An 11,142-nucleotide genomic window follows, 5' to 3' on the forward strand; every position below is an offset into this window, starting at 1 on the left:
TCCTATGTCCTTCTTATGTATTTGTTTTAGTCCAAAGTTGCAATGGTTTGGTTAATGTTTGCAATGGAAGATAAGAGTCAAGTTGATAAGAAAGAGAACTATTATACAAATTGATTCAATAAAATTACATCACATGCAATATAGTTATACGTTTGAACCATTCCTAATATTGTATCAACTCACCTTCCACATATGATTATATATATACTCATCATCATGCTATATATGAACATACAACTTATATCAATCTAAAAAATCAGATTTTTTACAAGATATACTAATAATGTAATTTATTGATACTTCCATTCTACTTTGCATTTAGCTAACAATATTACGGGATGTAATTAATGGCCCATTTTATGCCATGTTCGCTACCTTGATATTTTAATCATGACTTCACTTAATGAAAATTCCGAAATAGATGATATTATTACAACACTTAAACGAATTTTAAGAGGTAACAATTATCTTATATTCATTACGCCAAACGTACTACTATATTAATCAACTGAAACAAAACCAAATTTTAACTACTAAACTTGAATGAATGGAAAACAGAATTATAATTCCCGAACTTCATTAATTTGTCATGTTGAAGCTTTTTGTGACATGAATTTACAGATATGTACCTGATATTGGAAGCAAAAGAAAATGATGATGAGAATCAGCAGTAATAATAACAGTACAATAGCAACAACTGCCCAACAATAGTAACAACCCAGTAACAGACCGGTGGAGTAGTAATCCCAAAAACAAAAGCTTTAAGCTTTAAATGAAACAACAACCATTAATACTAATTTCAAACAAAGAAAGAAAGCAGTAGATTTTTTAGCTTTTATTTTTATTTTTGAAAGCTTAAATATTTTTCGGAATTTTTCTCTCTTCTATTCTCTGTCCGTTTTTTTCTCTCTATCTGTATTCTTGTTCTTTTCATTTGTCTTCAAGACTTCCCATATATATAATCCCATCCCATAAATCTTTTAATCAATTAAATCAATACTTTTTCTCTACCCAACCCATTATCTTTCCACTCATCCCCATTACATTAAATAAACATATCACACCACCCCATTATATTTTGTCCCTCATGCTTTAATTAAAATAATGCAAGATTCCCCTTTAATTTAAATCTTGTCCCCCCTTTATATTAAATAATCATATCACAACCCACCCCATTTCATTTTGTCCCCCATGCTTCAAATAAACAATTTCAAAATGTACAATTCCTAAACTACCCCTTCCGACCTTACTGAAATTACCAAACTACCCCTGAACGTATTACAAATTTACCAAACTACCCATCAGCTATAACACATCAATTAATCAAACTTAACCAAAATATAGACAATATGATCAATTTCTAACAATGTTCAAACAACAATATGAACATGGATGAACATCATAACAACAATATCACATGAACACGATTTTAACAACATTTCAACAACAAATCACATGAACACAAATTGAACAACAAAGAACAACTAAAATTTGATTGAACAATATTTTAGCAACAAACCTATTTTCGGATTTAAACAACAACAACAAACAAGTATATTTAGATTTCTAACTTCAATCATATTGAACTTAAAATCAACTACTAACAACATTACAACAAACAATTCTTATATTAAACTTTAAACAAGATTATGAGAACAATTCAAGCAATAATCATAAATGGTAAACAAGAAATCAAACTATACAAAATTCGGATTCAAGATCATCCAAACAAAGTATGAACATGAATGGATCTATTTTAAGACAACAAACATGACGGATTAAACGATTAAAACAATATATTCCTTTAATACAACTAAATTCTTTAAACAAATAACAAGATCGACGAAGAAACAATTATGAACTTAAACTTGAACTTAACAATATTAACAATTTCTAACAATACATAAACACATGAAACAAATTGAAGAAATAGTTGATTAAATTTCAATTTGAATCTAACAAACATCAAACTAACAAATACTTACTTAAACAATAATACAAACATGAAATAAACATGAAAACAACTAATTAAACTTCTATTTGAAATCTAAAAATTAATTTAACGAAACATATGAACAAACTAAAATTATTTCAACTACGGACAAACAAAACAAACATTGAATCATTTATCGATTTTGAATCCGAAAAACAACGAACAACAAAAAAAATATGGACGAAATTTGGAAACATAAACCAACTAACCGATTCGAAACAACGACGAATAAACGAAGAAGATGGAGAGGAAGGAGCAGCAGTCCGCAGCTGAACGCTCATGGCTGCTCGTCGCAGCTCCTCGCAGCTGAACGCTCATGGCTGCCCGTCGCAGCTCGTCGCAGCTGAACGCTCATGGCTGCTCGTCGCAGCTCGTCGCAGCTGAACGTTCATGGCTGCCCGTCGCAGCTCGTCGCAGCTGAACACTCATGGCTGCTCGTCGCAGCTCGTCGCGGGCAGCAGTTGACGTGTTCGGAACAGGAGCAGCTGGTCGACCATGGCAGCAGCTCGACGTGCTCGGAACATGAACAGCTGGTCGGAGGAAAGGAAGCCGCAACGAAGGGGTTTCTCCTTCGTTGGTCGAGGGTTTTTCCGGCGTGATTGGGGTTGGGGTCGCGAAAGAGGTTGTGTCGTTTGGTGGTGTTTGGACGGTGCTTGGGTGGTGTTCGACGAAGGGGGGTGGCTGCTGGGTAGCCATGGCAGCTCACTATTTTGGAGAAGGAGAAGAAGAAGAAAAGAAGAAGAAGAAGAAGAATGGGGGGGGGGGCAGATGACTTAGGTCATTTTTAGGGTTTTTGGTTTTTTTTTTTGTTTTGTTTTGTGTCTTTGAAATGCAAATAGGGGTATTGGGTCTTTTGGGTTATGGACTGGGTCGACCCAGTTCGAAATGGACTGGGTCGTAGGGAAGATTGGGCCATTTTTTGGGCCTATGGCTTGAAATTGAAGAAGAGGCCCAATTCCGACTTTCTTTATATTTTCGCTCTTTTTTTCTTCTTTTATTTTTCTAAAACTAAATTATAAAAATACTTAAACTATTATTAAGAACTAAATTAAGTTATAAAAGCACAAATTAACTTCCAATAACAATTAACGCACAATTAAGTGTTAATTAAGCATAAAATTGTATATTTGGACATTAAATGCTAAAAATGCAAACGATGCCTATTTTTGTAATTTTCATTTTTGTAAAACAAATTTAATTACTAACAATTGTAGAATTAAATCCTATATGCAAAATGCGACATATTTTTGTATTTTTTATTAATTTAGCAAATAAACATGCACAAATAAATACAAATAATTATTCAAAATATCACAAAATATCACAAAATTGCACACCAAGAAAAATTACTTTATTTTTGAATTTTTTGGGAGTAATTCTCATATTGGGCAAAAATCACGTGCTTACAGCTGCCCCTCTTTGCCCGAAGACACGAAGGGTTTTCGTGCAAAGATAAAGCGAGCGATTTTTTGCCCATCCGAGTACTCCGTTGAAGCATTTTTTTGAAAAAGATTTGACCGAACCTTTGCTTCAAAGGTTTCCTACATATCCTGGGCTAAACAGGAATCAGGTCAATGTAGTTCGGAAACTTTGGTAGCTGGGACTACCGTTGGACTGCACTGTTACTGTTGTTGCATGCTATTACTACTGCTTACCGATCTCCTTGTTACAACGTGCTTAAAAGAAAACAAGAAGCTAGGCTAGAGTACAATTTGTTTTTGTTGCCTTGCTTCCTTGTCTGCTTGCGTTTCTTCCGATACTTTTCTTCTTTTGACACATGCACTTGAGTTTGTGCTGTGACCTCTTGTTGCAACCTTCTGTTTCCCGGTGCCGGGGAATTTTATTGTTTCCTGCTGGGGATTCCTATTGTAACCCTCTGTTTTATTGTCCTCTGACTTGATCTTGAAATGTATGCCTCTGTTATCTGGGCGGGCTCCCAACTTCAATACTTGAAAATTAAAGACTTGAAATGTATGCCTCTGTTATCTGGGCGGGCTCCTGACTTCAACAACTTTGAAAATAATTGCCATTCCTCTCTTCAGGCGGGCTCCTGACTTCAAATCACACATCGCCATTCCTTTCTTTAGGTTGGCAAGATTTCAACAACTTTTTTTTTTAAAAAAAAAATGCCTTTCCTCTATTCAGGCAGGCTCCTGACTTCAACAACAACTTTGAAAATAATTCACCATTCCTCTCTTCAGGCGGGCTCCTGACTTCAACAAATACATCGCCATTCCTTTCTTTAGGTTGACGAGATTTCAACAACTTTTAAAAATGCCTTTCCTCTCTTCAGGCGGGCTCCTGACTTTAACAACTTTTAAAAATAAAATCCTATTCGAGGGCGGATGAACCCGAAATATCCTATTCGAGGGCGGATGAACCCAAATATCCTATTCGAGGGCGGATCAACCCAAAATATCCTGTTCGAGGGCGGATGAACCCAAAATATCCTATTCGAGGGCGGATGAACCCAAATATCCTATTCGAGGGCGGATGAACCCAAATATCCTATTCGAGGGCGGATGAACCCAAATATCCTATTCGAGGGCGGATGAACCCAAAAGATCCTATTCGAGGGCGGATGAACCCAATATATCCTATTCGAGGGCGGATGAACCCAACAATATCCTATTCGAGGGCGGATGAACCCAAAATATCCTATTCGAGGGCGGATGAACCCAAAATATCCTATTCGAGGGCGGATGAACCCAAATATCCTATTCGAGGGCGGATGAACCCAAATATCCTATTCGAGGGCGGATGAACCCAAATATCCTATTCGAGGGCGGATGAACCCAAATATCCTATTCGAGGGCGGATGAACCCAAAATATCCTATTCGAGGGCGGATGAACCCAAAATATCCTATTCGAGGGCGGATGAACCCAAAATATCCTATTCGAGGGCGGATGAACCCAAAATATCCTATTCGAGGGCGGATGATCCCATTTTCAAAATCTTGGAATTGTCTTACCTCCGACTGTTTTTCTTCGAATCGTGTTGTCTTGCTATCTCTTAAAACTTGAATTGATTTCCTCGTTCTTCCGAGAAAATTTTCGACAATGGCAGAAAATCTTCTGCCCCAGTTTTGATGTTTTTCCTTGTTCTCCAGATGGACGCCTGATTGTTATTTCTTTCATTACTCATCCTTGTTCTCCAGGTGGACGCCTGACTTCTAATACTTCCGTTGCTCTTCCTTGTTCTCCAGGTGGACGCCTGATTGCTGGGGATAATACCACTGGGGGAGTCTCCTTTCTTTCCTTCCTTCAAATTCAATTTTTTTTTAACACTCCTGGGGATAAAAGTGTTATCTTCTTGGGATAACGTTGTTGAGGATAACGCTGCTGGGGAATTTTATCCCTTCAAATCGATGCTTCATTCTTTTGGAAGCTGCTGGGGAGGATAATGACTCTTCGCTTTTCTGAGCACAAATGTCATCTCTTTGTTCTGTCTGCTGGGGATCAACTTCCTCCATTGGAAGCTTATTATGTTGGGGGAAACCCTGGTTCAAAGACCACTTCCTTGGTGCTATCTTTATTCTTCCCCAAATGGGTACCTGATTTCCAGAAAATTTTCTAACTGAAAAGAAAATTTTCTGCCCCAGTTTGCATTTTCCCTTATGGTCTTCACTGCCATTCCATTTACCTGTTTCAAACCAAACAAAATTTGTTAGTTTAAAAACCCGGTGGTTGGTTATGATACTCCTACTGGGATGGTTTTTCCCTTTCTCCCTTCCCCACTCTATGTTGTCCGACCCTCTTGGAACTTGGTCGAAAATCTGTCGGGGATGCTCCTACATCTCGATGATCTGCCGGGGGCCCTCTTGGAATTAGGTCCACAATTTTCTCAACTGTTGTTTTCCTGTTTTTCTCCAACTTCCCCTGGAAATTTGGTCTTATTGGGATCTAGGCCCCTTTCATCATTTGGTCTTGCGACCAACTTCTTTTCTCTTTATCGCCTTATCTTTGGCGTGTCCTATTCGCATTTTGCTTTGCATCATTTTGGCAATTGGTAGTAAGCTCTGAAAAATCCTTTTCAAAAACAAACTGCTGGGAAGGTAAGTCTTTTAAACCAAGAAATGAAAAAGTGATGATTTCAAAAAATAGAAAAAAGAAGAAGTCTTTCTGAACAAATGCTAGGGAAAAGGAAAGAAAAGAACTTATCTGAATGATATAACCGATTCCAACGATCATGTCGTGCATTCCGGATTAATCAACCCAGTCTATTTGTATCAATCAACCTTCCAGACGGCCTCATGTTGCTGGGGATAAACAGGCACTCAACTCTTTGCGGATCCTTCCCGCCAATCTTGTTTTGTCGCCTCATAGTGCCCTTCGAGGGGTTTTCACTAATAAGACTCTCTCATTTCTCTCAACTCCTGTCGCCTTATGGTGCCTGTGAAGGTTTTCACCGATAAGACTCTCTCATTTTATTTTATTTTTCAGCTGGGAATTGGAGTGTTGCCGATATGACTCTCTCTGTTGGGGATTCTTTCGGCTATCAATTCAGTTCCAGCTGATGATCTTCTTCTTTGCTGGGGATCAGAGTGTTATTCCCGACTTCCATTTGCATTGACTTAGCACTTCTCAGATACTGATCGGGAGGTCTTTTTTGGACATCAATAGGGATTTTTGTGTATGGCTGAAAGGAGAAGGGGGTATCAAAAGTTCAAAAATAATTTTTAGGGGTAAAATAGTACAACTCTTGGAATCAAACTTTCTTGCCAAAATTACAAGCGCCAACTTCTGCCCCAGTTTTTCTTGCTTGGGGATTTTTATTTTGTCACAATATGTTACCTTATGCACACTATGTTACACTATGACCGAGCCGTGAGGCGCCTACGTATCCTTCTTTGAGGAATCAGGTCAAACGTAGTTCCCATTCCTTTGTTTTTTTTCTTGACTTTTCTTTTGTTCTTATTATCATTACTTTTTTCGTTTTCATTACTGATTCCAAAAGAGGGGTATGAAAGAGTAAATAAGGCTCAAAAGGGGAAGCAAAGGTCAAAGTGTTTGGATAGAAGAAAGAATTGCCTCCGTCATTTCATTCTCTGATAAATGCTAAGTACAAACAAACAACAATTACAATTACCAGAAATCATAATATCTCTTAACTGCGTCAGAATTGATAGCCATGTCGACGCATTTCCCTTCGATATCTGTGGATCATAAAGCGTCATCGGGCTTGCTCTGTTTAGATTGCGATGATCAACACATACCTCAGATTTTCCGTTTTTTTTTTTTTTTTAACATTGTACCACATTAGCCCACCAATCAGGATATCGAGCGGCCCGAATAACCTTAGTATTCAGCTGTTTGGTCACTTCTTCCTTAATCTTCCCACTCACGTTGGTTTTGATCTTCCTGAATTTTGCTGGACGGGGGGTAATGCCGGGTCAGTGGGCAATTTTTGAACCACTAGATTGGTGCTTAAGCCCGGCATGTCGTCGTATGACCATGCAAAATGTTTTGAATTCAGTAAGTGCTTTGATTAGTTCTTCCCTGATGTTTGGTTCCATGTGGATGCTTATCTTAGCTTCCCTGATGTCATCTGCATCCCCTAGATTGACGGCTTCCGTGTCATTTGAGTTGGGCTCTTTTTTTTTCTTTTTTTTCAACTTGGCTCAACTCTCAGTTAATTTTTCTGAAGGCTTCATCCTTATCGTATTCCGACTTATCATCACAATCCTGTACTATAAGTTCGAAATCAGATTGATTGATTTCTTTTTTTAGACTAGGTTGAAGATCCGTCGTGCATGCCATGTCATTAGAACCAGTAGAAAGAGAACTGTTCAGAAGAGAAAAGTAAGAAAAAAAATTAAAACAAAATAAGGAATGAGGAAAAAAACTTTCACTTTATTAAAATACGGGATAGCAAGGTTTCACACTTTGGCGAGCACAAGAAAGATTTGGATTACAACCCTGGAATAATCCAGACAACAAAAAAGAAAATCAGAGCCCACTACCAAGACTCCCTTCGTATAGGAAGAGGAGTAGCCATTCAATTGTTGATTTTTGCTTTCAACCCCACAAACTGTACATCTGCCTCATTGGACCCTTTTCCCAACACCATAACTGGCTTGTTATCCACCTTTTCCAACTATACCACCGTTTTCCCACTGGTTAACATTTATTTTGAACCGACACGGATCATCATCACTGTTTGTGAGGGTTTCTTTAGCTTCCCTCCTTCGTGCATTAGCTCAATCATGTGGGTTTCAAGGTGTGCCGGCAACGGGTTCTGATTGATGTTGGGTACCTCTGGTGTCTGAACCTCAATCTTGTTGGTGTCAATAAGATTCTGTACTGCATGTTTCAACTTCCAACATTTCTCGGTATCATGTCCGGGGGCCCCCGAACAATACTCACAGCTTACCGAGTGGTCCATATTTTTGGGAAAGGGATTTGGCAATCTGGGCTCGACAGGACTCAACAAGCCTAACTGCCTTAATTTGTGGAACATGGCAGTATAGGTTTCCCCCAACTCAGTGAATGTTCTTTGTATTTTTTCATTTCTGAAAGCCTGATTTCCCCGGAAACCTGCCCCTAGAGGGTTCCTGTAGGCTCTTGGTGGTGAATAGGTGTTTTGCAGTGGTGTATGTGTGTTCTGGGGAGCCGGCGCGCGCCATTGCGAGCGAACCGGAGGCTGAGTGTATGTTTGGGCTTGGTTAATGGAAGAATGGGGCTCTGAAGGGTGATAGTAGTGTTGGGATGAATTTTGGTGGTAAGTTGATTGGCGAGGTCGTTGTCGATTATAGTAAGGCGGTGAACCTCTGGGTCCCGACCAAATTCCTGAATCAACTACCGCTGCTTCCTCTCTCTTTTTTCTTCCGATTTCTCCTACCCCGCTTTGAATAGCTTGAGTAGCTGCCTTAATTGCTGAATAGCTCATAATTTTATTTGTCTTGAGGCCTTCTTCCACCATACCTCCCATCTTCACTACCTCGTTGAATGATTTCCCAACCGCTGAAACCAAATGGGCATAGTAAGTTGGTTCCAAGGCTTGGAGGAAGTAGTCTACCATTTCACTCTCCTTCATAGGAGGATCCACTCTTGCTGCTTGTTCTCTCCACCGGAAGCCGTACTCTCTGAAACTTTCATTGTGTTTCTTCTCAAATTTTGTCAAAGATAGTCGATCTGGGATGATTTCCAGATTGTATTGGAAATGGTATGCGAATGCCTGTGCCAGGTCATCCCAGGTGTACCATCTCCCATGGTCCTGGCGTGTATACCACTCCAAAGCTGATCCGCCTAAACTTTGACCGAAGTAAGCCATCAATAATTCGTCCTTTCCCCCAGCTCCTCGCATCTTGCTACAGAAACCCCTTAAGTGGGCTACTGGGTCGTCGTGCCCGCTGTATAGGTCAAATTTGGGCATCTTGAAGCCAACTGGCAATTGTACATTAGGGAATAAGCATAAATCTTTATATGCTACACTGACTTGCCCACCTAATCCCCGCATGTCTCGGAACGATTGTTCTAGACTTTTGACCTTCCTGAACATCTCTTCTTGTTCAGCATTTTTGGTTGGCTTGTCAATTTCGGTTGGGAGATCAAACCGAGGAGCAGTTGAATTGATTTCGGAGGCTTTGAAGGTGGGCTCCAGGGGGTAATATTGGTTGTCTTGGGCCTGGAATGTAGGCTCACTAGGAGATTTGTGAAATGTAGCAGGGGGAGGTGCTACGAAAACAGGAGTCATAGGTGGAGGAAAGTACGGAACTGGTTTTGGAGGTGGAGATTGTGGTGTCTGAGAGGTGGTGCCTCGGTAGTGCTGATAAATGGGGAAACTTGGGGATAATTCAGTGGTGATATTATCCTGAGTTTGGGTCATTGATGGAGCAGGGTTATTTGGGTAAGATGGGGGTAACTGTCCTGTAGACCAGGCTTGGTACATCTCAGCCATTTGCTGCTTGAGTTTAAACATCTCTTCTTTCATTTTCCCGACATCCATCTCCTCTAGCTCCATACCTGTGTCAACATCTGGGATAGACATACTTTCGGGTATTGGTCCTTTTGATCTTGTGTGATAATGATAATATGCCAGTATACTCTTTAGAGAAACTAACTGCTTGAATTCTGAAAATGAACAAACTTGTTAGTTTTGAGAATTTAACACATATATAATTACACGTTGAGATGCAATGCTCCTAGACAAATATCCCCTTTCTATTATGCATTTGCTCGACTGCTTGTGTCGTCCCAGCTTTCTTGAAAATTTTATTCACTTTTATTTTATTCTATTTTCTTATATATATTTTATTGTGGTGGTCGAATCTTGTAGAGATTGCCTACGTATCATGCCCCCGCATGAATCAGACCTTGCGTAGTTCGGACAGGTCATGAATAAAGTAAGTAAACTAATTTTAAATTATTATTATTTTTGAATTTGTAAAAGAACTGCTTTAAAAGAAGAAAGGAAGTATATATATATATATATATATATATATATATATATGGATTTTTGATTGATTTTCTTTTTGAAAGAAAGACTTCTAAGAATTCCTTTTCTTTTGATTCGAACTTTGAGAATTTCAAAGTAAAATGAAGATATTTTTTTTTTGAATTTTCATTTGTTTTCTCTTATTCTAAAGAAGAAAGAAAATATATATATTTTCTTTTTGGAATTTTACCTTTAATAAAAGAAATTCTTTCTAAAAAAATATTTCTTGAATTTTGAATTTTCTTTTCAATTTTTAAAGAAGAAGGAAAATATTTTCGAATTTGTTTTATTTTATAATATATATATTTTTTAATAATTAAAAAGACTTTCTAAAGAAGTCAATAATGGAAAATATTTTTGGATTTTTTTTTGTTTTGAAAATTGGGAGTCTAAAAAATATTTTCCAGACTTTTTGGGCAGGACAAATATTTTTGCAACAAATAAAGATATATATTCATTTTTTGGAAATAAAGAAAAACTTTTTGGATTTATATATATATATATATATATATTTGCAACAAATAATAAAACACTTTCAACGCGACTCTTTTTATTTTATTATTTTGAATTTTTCAGAAACGAAATAAAAAAAAACTATTTTAAAAGTAAGACTCTTTTTCATTGTCATTTTCAGGGGAAGACAAACTATTTTCCTTTATATATATATATATATATATATATATATATATATATATATATATATATATATTT

The sequence above is a fragment of the Nicotiana sylvestris genome, chromosome 1 (assembly GCF_000393655.2).
Source record: "Nicotiana sylvestris chromosome 1, ASM39365v2, whole genome shotgun sequence".
NCBI classification, from domain to species: Eukaryota; Viridiplantae; Streptophyta; class Magnoliopsida; order Solanales; family Solanaceae; genus Nicotiana; species Nicotiana sylvestris.